Below are 12,361 nucleotides of genomic sequence, written 5' to 3'. Positions count from 1 at the left end.
AGGGAGATAAAGAAAAAAACATAAAACACTTCTATATCAAGCTAGCAGCAAACAGCAGCAGGGGTCTAATGGAGCGTTAAAGAAGAGAGAAACATGTTAAAACATTTAGCAACCCAGCCACTTTGAGCCCCCGAGATTTTACAAGAATCCGTGCCCTCCCTTTTACCCAAAACTCTACTAACAAAGCAAAACCAAAAGAAGAGATAATATGCAAAAAACACAACACAGAAGTAAAACAGTTCAGAAACAGATCAAACAAAGAGACAGAGAAAACGCTATCACGGAAAATGGTCAAACACATACACACACTAACACCGTTGTTGCAATCAGAACAGAACAGAAACAAAAAACTCCAGACGAAAATAGGACGAGATGTCGACGGCAAATAGAAGCAAAGGGCCCCACGTGCCGCTCTGCTGCAATGTGTGCAGGAGGACAAACAAGCAAAACAAAAAAAAAAAGGTTTATTGATATAACACTTTTTAATAAGTAATGGATTATTATGATTATGATTATTATTATTATTATTGAGTAATTAATAAAACAGAGATAAAATACTAAAAACAAAACCTCAACCTTTTGCTGCTGCCCCCAACACGCGTGGTGTTCCCTTATCAGGGAGGAGGGGCTTACTTTACCCTTGGTGTATTTGCGTTTGTAGGGAGAAAATTAGAGAAACATTTCACTTTACTCTGTTTACTTGTTTTTGTTTTAGTTCTTTGTTTTTCCTGCAGCTTCTGTTTCTGTTTACGTTACTGTGGAGGCCCTGGGCCAGAATTGGAGTGAAAACAATGTCCTTTGAATGGTGTATGCGCAACAACGAGCCCTGTTCGGGAGAAACGATCATTTCCAATCGATCCCCGGCGATTCATTCGACTGTCGTCCTCATCATCAACACCCTTCCATCATAGGTATCGTGTTCATCATCATCATCATTCTCATGCGTCATCATCAGCTAAAATGGTCTTTCGAACACTGTGTCATTTCTCATTCGCACCCGTTAAGTGAGCGCACGTTGAAGGAATCAAGATGATCGGTAGAGCAAACAAACTGCAGCTCCAAAAACTCCAAGTGCCACTCCACCACTCCTTCCTAGCCAATCCTGCAGTGTGTTGTGTGTGTGTGTCACAATGTTACTTGTAACAACACCACGAAATATGCGCGCGACCTATACGGCAATACCGAACCGGATCTGCCTAGTAATCGTATGTTTTACTTTCTTTTACTTTTCGACTCACGCACTCCAATACGCGGCGCACCACGCTCACCATCCATCCATCCACACACCATTCACGAAACAACCGGTGCAGGCCAACCGTTGTGGCGTTTGTTCTCCTACTAAAGACGGAGCGCTACAACGCCTGTGAGCCCAAGAGGAAAGGAAGCGGAACTGGGACGAACGATCGGCATCCTGGGGAGCTAACGTGCAACGCAAAACATCAACTACGTTCAGTTTCAGGCCAGCAATACAATCACGCAATATTTATACCTGTACTACTGTTGCCATCATTCGCACTTCTAGGGCGTGCTTAAGGCCCGCTGTACTGTTGAACACGTTTTGCGTACATTTAAATAATCATTCTACTATCTTAATGGCTAAAAGTAATATGCTAAACACTCTAGGCGTCTGTAGGAGTTAATTCATTCGACTGTGTTACATTGTTTTATCAGTAAGGGAATGTTAAGCAGTATCAGTGCATTTAACAAAGCATTTAATTCGTGTTGCATTTTGTTAGGGTATATTAGGTATATTAGGATAATACTTAGCAACAATATTTATTACATTCTTATCTAATGTTTAGCTCGATCTAATGTTTGCTAAAAGACCACTAAAGCATACTAAAACCAAGATTGGCCCTGAGCCGATCTGAGCAAGAGTATAGGTGTTTCTACAACGAATTACTCTATTTTAATCAACATTTTTATTTAAAAAAAATGAATCAAGGCATTATTCAACAGGCAACCACAGTGTTTTTTTGTTTTCTTCAGCATTTTCATATGGGTTTCCCTATATTTCTATTTCGTTGTATGATGAAATTCAACTGTGTTGTTTATTTTATTCACTAATTAACACAACGAAATCGTTGTAATCTTATTTTTCAAACCCACTGCTTTGATGTTTAATGTAATACCTTTTTACTCTACTTAGTATACTAATAATATTTCTATCTCTCTTAAATTCGTTTTTTTCTGAAATCAAATTCAACAAAAAAGAATGCATCATTGCATCTTTAAAATATATTCAAAAACACACAAATCAAATACAACTTCTAGAGATATCAATATAAAACATAAAAAACGGTCCTTTTTCCCAAACTGTGGTAAATTATTTGAAATAAATTGAAAATATTGAGAACGCGTCGTTTGCTCACATTAAAAAAAACACCACTTTCCAAAGGTGTGCTTTTGAGAAGAGATTTTAAAGCCTCGCAAAACTCCACCATCTGATAAACCACCCCCAAGTACAGCATCCTTTCGAGTAGGACAGAGAGTGAGAGAGAGATACGCGTCCGGCGTTGGCGAATGTGCGTGTACACTGTACAAGAGCATTGCACATTGTGCCCGGGAACAATATTGCCGCGATGACGGGGGGTGGCTCTCAAACGCATCTCAGCAATCTCCTGACCGCTCTCGTCATCTCTCGCCAGCCTCCGATAACACAGCGGTCGCGCGCGTACGATCTCATCTCGCATTCGCTCTCACCGTGCTCACTCCATTCTCACTCTCACGCGTTTCTACAGCAACAAGCCTTGCTGCTACTACTGCTACTCACCACCGATCCTGAAGCTCCTGGAGATGGAGGCGCCCAATGGATGCAAAGCAGGCGAAGAAGCACTAGAGCGCTGGATTGTGCCAAAGAAGGATCCGTCGGGCGTCGGGTTGTGTACACGCGTATTCGGTGCGCTCTGTCTGTCTGCTCTAACTAGTGCGCGCTTGTGCTGCTTGTGCGCGGGGTGCGGTCGCCAGCTGTAGGATGTTGTGCTGCACGGTGTGAATAAATGAAGAAGAAAAAACAACAGAAGGAAGCAAAGTAAAGCAAACAGTCGTGAAAATTTTGCTTGTGAAGTTGTGAAATAGTGCGTAAGTGTCTGGCGAGTGTAAAAGAGGAAAAAAATCACCCTCACCCACCTCCCAGCGACGGATAAGCTGCGAAGCAAAAAAAAAGGTGTGCGACCAGAGTGGGAAGCTTACAGGCTGCTTCTGAAGGTGGTTTAGTGCAGAAAAGGGTGGAAAAAAGACGCTCCCTAACGTAGCAGCAGGATTTCTGCCTAGATCAGTATGAAATTAAAATTCTAAATCATCCAAGTAAGCAAGCGAAAAGTGATAACAGTGTTAGAGTGTATGTGTGTGTTTGTGCGTTTTTGACAGCTCGTAAGGAATACGTCGACGGCAGACGACGCAGCACAGTTTTTTCTTGCATGAAAACAGGTAAGAGTGCAGCAGCGCATCCTTTTGCATCGATTTGATTTGGTGCCACACACGCACGCAATGAATATTCGCCATTAATAATCCGACAGAATCACCCCCAAACGCAATCCCACGGAGTGGCTGCTCCCGTGGAAATCAGTTCAAGGATGTTTAGCGAGAGCGTGGGGTTGTTGGAAGGTGGTGTGCGAAGGATAAGAGATTTTCACCACACCAGCATCAGTGCGCTCATCATCATCATCGCCGTCGTTTTCCACCGCCTCATCTATGGTGGCTGGGAATGAAAGAGTGAGAGAGAGAGTGTGTGAAAGAGAGCGCAGCGGGAGAAAGAGCTCGAGAGACGAAGACGATGAAGGCGCGCACAGCATCACGCACACACGCACACAATTAAACGGGCAGGACGAAAAGCTCATCAGTACCATAACCTTAAACTAACCACAATTTCACATCCCTGTTGCCATTCGGCCCTACTAGCCCCCAACCGCTGCTCATCCCCCCCCCCCCCCCCCCCCTGTAGGGCGGCGGCTCCCGGAGGGTGGTAGTATTGCAAAACGGAAAACTACTTTGACGGGTTGACGAGCAACCGGATTCATCGAGTCATTCCGGTAATTAGATTAATATCTTCATTCAGCAAAGTTTATCCTGCCCGAAAGGGTGCAGCACATCACCCGAGGATGAGCTTTTGCAAAAGGTAGAGGAGGAAAGCAAAAAACGGGCAGCCATAAATCAATGTCCTGTTCGAATCGGAAGGACACTCTCTCGCTCTCTCTCTCTCTACTCGTTCGGTTTCGTGTGTTGTCTTCCCTCGGATATTGTTGCATCCAACTGGTATTGTGCAGTACCTAGTTTTTTTCGTACCCAAGCGCTGCTTCATGGTTCATGGTTGTGTTGTCATGCTAGTTAGTGTTCCCATTTTGGGTATGTTGGGAGCATTCGTTTGGAAGTTTGAAAGGATTTAAAATTTCGTTTAGGACTTTGTGAAGCTTTGCGCACGAATTTAAATGCACGGCTAGAGACACAAGTATTCCACCATCCTGAAATATAGGGCATATTTTAGGAACAGGACTTGAACAGGCCCGATAATATTAGGCGTTCAAATTTGCCAAAAATTGATGTTCAAATGTTCGAATACGTTAAGCGATGGGTTTACTTTAACAAAAGATGAAGAAAACATTGTCTTGTGTTATCCTAGGCTCAGATAGCACAAGACAACATTTTCTCCATCTTCTGCTTAAAACAAAGACTTCCCTGTCAAGTTGGTCTAATAGCAAATAGTAAGCTGTTACTAGATTTATTTTACTTAACAAACGTAGGATGTTCAAAGTGCTCGCTAGGATTCGTTGCAAAATTGGATTCGATCTACGCAAGGTCTGGTAAAAACAGGTGTGATACATGTTCCAAGAACCTACATCATCCACTTTCTACTACATCTAGTAAAAGCCCCCTTTTCTAATGAACTAGTTAATTTGGACCGGTTACAGGGCTACGCAAAATAATTTCAACGCTATGGAATAACTCAAAAGTATTTTTTTTTACAAAATATTCAATTCCCAAGTGCCCCTGCCATTTACTCTAGTCTGGTGTAAGGAGAGACTGATTCTGAACTATTTTCGAAAGTAAAACTGATCTTGAACCCATACCGGTCCTGCATCTATGCCATTCCTGAAACTGATCGCTTACTCTTAACCGGTTCTGGAACTAGTCCTGATCCATTACTGATCCTAGAACTGATCCTAAACCAATACCGGTCCTGGAACAGATCCCCAACTTTTAACCAGTTCTATAAATTGATTAACACTTATCGGTCCTAGAACATATCCCAAGTTCTGGAACGAATACTGAACCCTACCAGTCCTGGGACATATCTCAAATCTTGGAACTGATCCTGAACCCAAAGCAGTTCTGGAACTAATCCTGAATCTTTACTGATCCTGGAACTGATCCTAAACCAATACCGGTCCTGGAACAGATCCCCAACTTATAACCAGTCCTATAAATTGATTAAAACTTACCGGTCCTAGAACATATCCCAATTTCTGGAACTGATCCCGAACCCATACCGGTCCTGGAACTGATCCCCTTACCGTTCCTGGGACATATCTCAATTCCTGGAACTGATCCTGAACCCAAAGCAGTTCTGAAACTAATCCTGAACCCCTTTGTAATTCTGGAACATAACCCAAATCCTGGAAGTGATGATTATGCCCTTACTGGTCCGAGAACATATCCTAAATCCATATCTAGTCCTGTCATTTATTATGGCATATATATTTTGACCCCATACTGCTCCTGGAACTGAACTTAAACTCACACCATTGCTGGATGTTGCACAGAGCCCATACCGGAGTGGATGTCAAACTAATCCTGAACCCATGGTCTGGAAATGATTATGAATCCATTCCGGTTCGGGAACTTTTCCTGAACCTTACTATTCATGGAACTAAAACCCTAAAACCCATACTCAAACCATTCCTGGCACTGACCTCGAACTTATATCAGTCCTACTACCTCAGTAACTACTACCTTTTTTATTCCAACCTGTATCGGTCTCATTTCATTGGGATCTGGCGAGATATGAAATATGCCACAGCAGGCCATGTTGATAATATTCAAATGATATCAAATCTAATCTAAGCTAATGATATCATTGACATTATGTCAATAAAAACATATATATATATACAGTTGTGTCATAAAACTGAGGCACTTACCATGTTTAACTGTCTACAGAGGAATATTACATGATATTTTAAAACTCTCATACCTTTGACCTGCATATTTTTCATATTTTGCCATAACCACATTCACAACGAAATGCAAACCCTCCCCGCCATAAGTATTACATTTTGAAATTATAGTTTTTTTCCCTTGCTCCCTTGTTCACTCTTTCCTCTCGGCAATGACCCCGTTTAGCTGTCCCTTATTCCACCGACAGCATTTCATAACTGAGTTGTTACCCTCTGTTTTTTGTTACTCTCTTTTATGCGAATATATTTCCCATAAAAAAGAGTATACTTGGCGCACACCACTTTGCTCAACTGTTTGCTACCATTTGCGTGGCTTTGTGATGTGCCGCCACTTTGCCTCCACTTTTCCAGCACAGTTTTCTTTCTGGCTTTGTCTCTTTTTGTCTTTATCTCACCGTTTGTTCCTCTCCTGAAGTCTTACGCGCGCCCCGCCAGTAGCATTTGCGCCTTGCCGGGCTCGTGCGTATGTGTTTGTGTCTATGTGTGTGCGCGAAATGTTGTGCGCTATTATAACTAATTATCATATGCTGGTGCTGTTGTTTTTGCGATCCATTTTGACGTTTGTTTGATGTTTGATTTGTTTTGCAAACACATGTGCTGAGCACAATTACACCGCCGTCATCTCCCCTGCCTTTCTTTCTTGTTGCCTCTCCGATGGCGCATAGCACAGCAAGATCAATCGGAGGTCGAGATAACCGTAACAATCGCAAAAAAAGAGGTTGAATTTTGGCAAAGTATTTCTCAACACATACACACGCACATACAAAATGCTCGCTATGATAGCCATCCCGAGCAAGAAGCGCATTGAAAAATCGTAACAAAATGATCGATACAAGTGCGCGCCATCTAGGAAAATGGCTCAGAAATTACGGCGATCATGATCGGCTCATGAATAGTAAGGCGCAAAAGAAGACAACTGATGCGTACCCTGTGACCGGGTTTTGTTGTTGTTGTTGTTGTTGTTGTTGTATGAAGCATGTGTGTGTCCACAAAAAAAACTTTTCTCACAAGTGAAGCTTTGCGAATGGGAATGATAACAAACCAACTTCGATCTTGATAATATCGGCATGCGCCATGGCAATGGTAAGATCGGAGAATGGCCCACAATCTAATGCGGTGGGACGATTCCAATACGATTCCTCTATCTATTTTTAATGGATGTTTTATATAATTGGCATTATGGCGGGTGGTGAGGGTTTTAGAGTCGCACAGCACACCGCACACGACCCCATGCGTCGTGTCGTTTCTGGGCGGTACGGCCGTGCACGGTTCCATGCTTCACATTATAATGTAGTGATGAAGTTGGTTTTCTGCCTTAATTTCCCATTTATTTTTTTTGTTAAAGATACAAACACAAAAATTCACAAAGGGGATTTTGTAGTTGGAAGCATACATGCCCCGCCACTGCCGACACGAGCTCGATGCGATTGTGATGATTAATAATATTGTTATGATTATTTAATGTGTGTGTATGTTGCTTCTTCGTTGGAGAGGAAGGAGAGTGGTTGCGATGCCGTTGATGTTATTTGGTGCATGTCTATTTTTGCATCTCGCTGCTGTTTGGTTGTGTGGGTGTTGTATGTGTGTGTGCGTTGAAATGCACGATTGTGTCGTTGAAGATGCAGGTCAAACCAAAACATGCTGTGCGTGGGATGTAGGATAGGTGTGCTCAAAGAGATTGTAATTTATTTAATAACAATTCCCACCACTTTGCTATCCATCTATCAAACACGCACAGAGGTGTGTTTGTGTGTGTGTGTAGTGCGTAACAGGGTGTTGATATGATTTTTTTAGTTGAAATTTAAATCAAATGTCTCCATTTGATTGGTGGAAAGAAATGTACATAATTTAACTTCTTTCAATAACACATGTGACACAAACATCGCATCGAGATCGAGATCGAGCACAAGAATCGAGAAAGTGTGTCAAGCGTCTTAGTATAAAAAAAACCCAATACAATGACAAATGCATACGTGAAGCTTGAGGCTATTGACGTTTCCATTTCTTTTGATTTTGTCATACGATCTCTATTTTTCTAGCATGTTTTTGTTTTTCTATAATCACCTTTACAGTCTCATTTTCTCTTTCTGGAAAACAAAAATCCATCCTCATTGCTCGCTTGGTTTGGTTTACCTATTTTTAAGCACACGTTGATCCACCGGCACACGGGATAAAAAAGACACCCTCCCTCCTCCCCCTTCTCTGCGCCGATGAAATTAACCCACATGCTCCACATGATTGAGGTTGCATCCCCGGTGTTGTGGTGGTGGGCGCCATCGCGAAAAAAAGGAAACGAAATTACTTTAAACCCATTACATGATCATTACATGATCGCGCTATCTTTCTCCACACGTCCACACTTTCAATCGACGTCCGCCGGTAGATCACTGAGTCGGGGAGCCTTTCGGTTGGGGGGGGTTGGGTGAAATAATTGAGATGTTCTTAGCTACGAACGGGCCGGGAACGGGCCCCTGCCTTTGCTAAGTATTCAAAATCAGCAGCATTAGCCCGACTTACGGGAAGCTAGCTGGCGCGTATTTCGTGGGCGCCTTTTCCCGAATGAAAATTAATATTCAGTTGCGATGGATGTGTGTGCGTGTGTGTGGGTGTTTGATAAATTGTACCGATAAAGTGGTGTAATCAGAGCATTGTAATTACATCGCACCATTACGCGATGTGGTGGTTTATTGCGTTTCTGTTCCTAACGTCCATTCCCGAATGCCTGCCCGCGGGAAGTGTTCCAGGATGTCGGTTGGAGCGTTGAGGTCAAGGGGATAAATTATAAGGTCGAGTAAGAGTGATTACTTTGAGCCGTAATGTTATAGGTCACATAGATGGTGTATATTCGTGTTGTACATTTATGCTTTGAGCATATGTATAGTTTTTTTTTTATAATTAGAACTGAAGCACAATGCCGAATAAACGACAAAGCAGAATGTTACAATTTAACCAACCTCTCTACCTAATTGATCGAAAAAATACAAAAAAATGATTGAATCTGTTCAATGTACACATCGTTAGTATAAAACGATCCAAAAAAAATTGATTTTCGTATCAAACATTAGCACAGCATCTTTAAAACAATTTTTCATCCATTTAACACGACCTCTTTCCCTCGCATCAGAACATCATGCCAACAAATTTCCTCGAATCAATCACTTCTGGTTGCCTGGTTGGCCGTGCTTCTCCGGGGTAGAGAACTACCCTGACCATAATTGATGGCGTGTTTCATTTAGCTCCTTACCCCCCCCCCTACACCCGTCGGTGGCCGTGCCGAACAGGATGAACCATAAAACACGTTTGCATCCGGTCAATGAATGATAGTTCGATAAGAATTATTGAACCTAAAAATGGGAGCCCCAGAGGAAGAACAAAAAAACACTCATTCGAGAAGATCACTCACTCGTCTCTTTCCACACGTTCGTGCTGCCGCTGCCGAAGATCGTTCTAATCAGACTTATACAGAGAGAGAGAGAGAGAGAAAAAACGACCCAATCGAGTGCTTGTGTTTAATGTGCCTCCCTCCGGAGCTGCACGTGTGTGTGTGTGTGTGTGTGTGTATGATTTTCGCTTTTCCTATCCCGAGGGCTGATAATAGGGCTGCTGCTGCTACTGCTGCCTCTTTTGCTTTTATGTGCTCTGGCTTGGTCTTTTTTTTTCGGTTCATACAGCAAGCAATCACTCTTTTAAATGTACCGAATGAGATTGGTACCAGGAGACACACAGCTGAGGGAGGAAAAAAACAGACCCCGAAAAGGGAGGTTTCGATTGATACGGGTGGTCTATGCTTTATCACGTCCTCTGGTCCAGCTGGTCTATGAACATGTGTGTGTGTTTTGTGGGCTTTTTTTTTGGAGGAACACTTCTTTTTTTACTCCATTTACCGAGGCAGAGGCATTTCTGATGCATCCAAGTGAGGGGTGATACCGTGCGGATGAATGCATCGATTGATTGGCCAATTCATGTTGATGGAAGAGAATGTTCCCACTTCCACATCCACAACACACACACACGCGTTCATGTACACTCAATTGGGTCGTTATCAATGCATAAAAACGTCCCATTAATGGGCTCAATTAGAAAGTGAGAAGGGCAAGCAACAGCTTGTGCAAGTGGAGTGAAAAAAAACAAGCTCTGATGCAGAAGAGTTGCGGAGGATGCTTTGAGCCGGAGCGCTGTGTAAATGAAATCGAGAGAAATAGGTTATTGCGAATTTGGTGTAAAATTAATTAGCCGCCTGCTGCCACACACTGTCTGTTGGTGTAATTAATGTTGGTTTTTCTTGGCTGGGGCAAGAAAATGATTGACGTTGTTTGGAATTGAAACATCCGCTATTAGTTCTGCTTTGATGTTGTAGTTTATTCGAGGTCTTTAAAATTGTGTATATTTATTTATTGTTATTTATTAACATTTTATAAAAAAAACGTTGAATAACGTTTCAAACAAAGGTTCGTCGCTTCCACTTCAAAAAAGCATATTTTTAAAAAACATTTCCCCGGTAATATTGGCCACAGAAAACAACACGCCACAACATAAGATAAATTTATTCCCTTCCCCATCTCCACTCCTCCCACACATACACCCACCCACCGTGCTAAAGAACCCTTATCGGCCACCAGACACTCATAAAGCGACGGTCCATCCGGCGCTACCACCAGGCGAGGAAACGATGAAAAGTGAAAACATGAAAACGATCACTCCCGGTTGCTGTTGTTGTTGTTGAGGCGCAAGCAAATCGTATCTCTCACCCCAATGGGTTCCGCCCGCGGGACCGGATGGACGCAATTATTCACTTTTGTGCTGCCGCTGCTGCTGCTGCTGCTGCTGTGAGGTTCGAACAATACAAGGGAATGATGGATGAATTTGAGAAGGATGCATCAATCCAAACCAAAGCCTCTAGAACCGAAGCAATGCGATGTATCGATCGATCGTTCGGTTGCTACCTGTGCGCACCGGAATGATCGTTTGAATCGTGCCTTTTTAAAAACGCTTGTTTTGCGAGCGCAAGTTGTTCGTGCTTCTCGGTGTCAATGGACGATGTAGCCTATAATTTAGCAATTGCTACTGTATTTTCATGTGCCAGCGAAAAAAGCGCGTTTGTTGCTGCAGGGTGTATTTATTACATTGAGGTTCTCAGGATATGAACCAGGCCACCAACACAGTCTAGTCGAACAGTCTAGTCTAGTTGCGTGGAAAATGTTAAATCGTTCTAATCAGGTTTTTTTTAAATCTCAGTAAGAAAGCTATAGGATTTTTTGTGTGAGACGAAGCCCAATCGTTAAAAACATACTCATTTATCAAATAGCATAAATGTAGGCGTTTTGAATTTTTCACTTATGTTTCATTGGCTTATTTGTTCAATTTAAGAGCCCAAATCACAGATATTTATGAAGCAAGAAAAAATATCTATCTATATTTATTTCATTTCTACAATATCCATTGACCAGTCCATCCCGCCTGGTGATCAAATCAAATCTACCAATCCCCATTCTCGTTCGAGAAACCAAAAACAAAGCCATAAAAAAGAGATATTTATACACAACTTCTGCAAACCTAGACGACACACTTCAGAAGCGCAAACAACTGATCAAAACGATGTTTACCTACTTCTCGGCAGTTACAAACCCACACGGCGTCTGGTGTGCCCGCCGCCCGATCAAAACCTTATCCTTGTTTATATCCTTCGTTTCCAATGGAGCTTCGTTTTGCCGTGGCATTTCCCTTCCCATCTACTGCTTCGCCAGCTGCCGTCGTTCGCTCACTGAAAATATGTACCTATTATGCTGAGCTGAAGCACTTCTTTATGACGACGCTGTGCAGGGACAACGCTACGATTGGACGGAATGATGGTGATGCTCGAAAAATATACGTTGACAAAAGACCGGCAGCCCCACAAAAATCCGTCGGGTGCGCTGATTGCCGTGCGATTCAGATGCGGAGACGGTATCGATTTTCCCCGTCTGCACACTGCGCACACGGTGGTGGTTCAATCTGCTGCTGGCTGACTGGCCCGAAACGGTAATGATTTTTCGTGGTTTTTTCACCACTCATAATTTGGTGGGAGTCACTGTGAGCAATCAACCCGCAGCGTTGCTGGTTAGTTGGTAGAAGTTCTACACGAGTTGCGTTCTTCTTAGCGTATTCGGTTGAGATTCATACCTTGCGCAGGAGGAACATCCCTGGAGGCA

The sequence above is a fragment of the Anopheles coluzzii genome, chromosome 2 (genome assembly GCF_943734685.1).
Source record: "Anopheles coluzzii chromosome 2, AcolN3, whole genome shotgun sequence".
Taxonomy (NCBI): Eukaryota; Metazoa; Arthropoda; class Insecta; order Diptera; family Culicidae; genus Anopheles; species Anopheles coluzzii.
Note: the sequence above shows the minus strand (reverse complement) of the source record.